Source organism: Frankliniella occidentalis, unplaced genomic scaffold, assembly GCF_000697945.3.
Source record: "Frankliniella occidentalis isolate FOCC.00 unplaced genomic scaffold, Focc_3.1 Scaffold163, whole genome shotgun sequence".
NCBI lineage: Eukaryota > Metazoa > Arthropoda > Insecta > Thysanoptera > Thripidae > Frankliniella > Frankliniella occidentalis.
The window spans coordinates 482880-485066 of record NW_026267289.1 but is presented as its reverse complement, the minus strand read 5'-3'; positions in this window follow the sequence as shown (position 1 = coordinate 485066).

Here is a 2187-nt window from a genome sequence, read left to right as displayed (position 1 = left end):
GAGAGAGAGAGAGAGAGAGAGAGAGAGAGAGAGAGAGAGAGAGAGAGAGATAATTTCAGTTAGACCTAAACTGCCGTTGCCTCTTATATATTCTAAATAGGAGGACTATGGTCGCATACGTCCAACAACGCATATATGCAAAGGGCACATTCAATCGTTCAAGTGTTAGGGAAGGGTCGGTATATACGCTTTCATTGGTTAGGACAAGTAAGTGTACAAACAGCAGCAGCTATTGGGAAATAGAACCTTCGCAAGCAGTATAGAACTAATTAAAATAACTGGTCACTTTACATGTATGCTTTACTGTAAGTGACATGGCATTTATTTTGCAAAATAAAAAGCCCTTCCTTCCCTTGTTTATGCAGAAAAATTCCATATACAGAAAAACAATTGCCGAATCGAATCTTGCTTTTGGCTTTTTTTGTAATTTTGTAAAAGAAAATAAACAAAAAGGTGTTCATAAAAGTTGGGTATTGAGAGCTATGTTTAAATTATGTGGCCACAACTTCCGTTCTCTTCGATCCGAGCTGTTTGCGTATTAGAACGCCAGGAAGCAAACAAGAATCTTAGAATACATACTATTTTTTTTTTTTAAAAAAAGGCGCGTTAACAAACATCTTGGATTGAAGCTTTTGTGAACTCGGCGTCTATAGGGTAACCATGGTCGGATTAGCAACGTCGATCGCACAAAAAGCAGCACCATGCAGTGAACTCATTGTAACGCTTTTCCAGATGCAGAGACCAAAATAAGTCATATCCTATGACCCATTCCGTTGTTATTTTTCCTCTTTTTTCCCTTCGTGAGACTGGCGCACTGAATGACCTTCTCCGTCCCTCTGCGAGGAGGGGATCAACGTCCTCTCAAAGAACTGATTCGATTTTCCCCGAGTTCACGTCGTTCGCCGCGACACACCCCGCACACATGTACGCATTTTTCGTCTTGGCCTCTGTTTTTCTTTATTAACCTTCTTTCTCCATTTTCTGCCTTGAAAATTAATATTGAGAGCTAAGCATACTATTTTATGATCACTGTCCGACATGAGAGTGTCATTCCTGTAATATATGAAGCTCACACAAAAATCAATAAATAAGTTCTCTTTGCTGTGTACAAAGGGCCGTAGTATTGGGGGCAGACCGACGTGAGATTGGTCGACTCACAGGAAGCACAACAAATAACTCTGGGCGGACCACCCCGTCCCACCACGCCCACGCCCCACCGGCACAGCTAGGGAAAAGAAACGGAAAGGCTCTTGTTAGGGTTAAGGGACGGGAACCCTTAAAGGAAGGCTGGTACAGGACCTTAACGAGCCGTTTTCTGCGCACATACATACACTGCCAGTAAAAAAGTAAAAGAGAATACGGAATGGCAGAGCTCACTTCCTGAAGACATTTATTGCACCTGATTCACACCCTAACGCCCCCTTCCTTTCCCACACTCCCCATAAAAAATTCCAAAAAAATGTATTTTCTGAAAAGGGTTGTAATATATATTTTTTTAAACACATCTTCTGACTTTAGTGTTCCTTCGTCTCTCTCTGTAACTCCCGCTGTCCCTCTCTCTTCCTTCTATCTGTCTCGCTGCTTCTAAAATTTTCTACGTGGTCCTTCGTTGAGAATACATCCACGCATACGCCCCTGCGTGCGTCAAAAGCAGCTAAGGATAGGCGACTGCTGCCATGAACTCGACGGGCGGGAAAGGCAAGGGCGCGAGCGGGGCGAAACGGCGAAGCGGGCGGGATGGGCGGGGTCTGGCGAGCGGGTGGTGGAAGAGCAACGCACACGTTCGTTCGATGTGTTTCCAGAATTGAAATGGGGATACACGCGCTGGATGTGGCCGCCAGGCCCGACCCGGCGTCCTGCCCGTCAGCATTCGGAAATGGCAGGACTTCGTCTCTCTCGCTCCCGAGCCCGGTGTCAGCCCCTCTGCGCCGGGCCGCGCACTTTGGCGTGAGTGACACTGGAGACGCTCTGAGGGCTCTGTTCTCCTCCATATATACATCGTATTGCCTGGCACACCTTCCTCGAGTCGGATCAGACATCCCCATTCCCCTCTCTCTCTCTCTCTCTCTCTCTCTCTCTCTCTCTCTCTCTCTCTCTCTCTGTCTGTCTCTCTCTGTCTCTCTCTGTCCGTCTCTCTCTGTCTGTCTCTCTGTCTCACCGACACACTCTCTCACACACATACACACA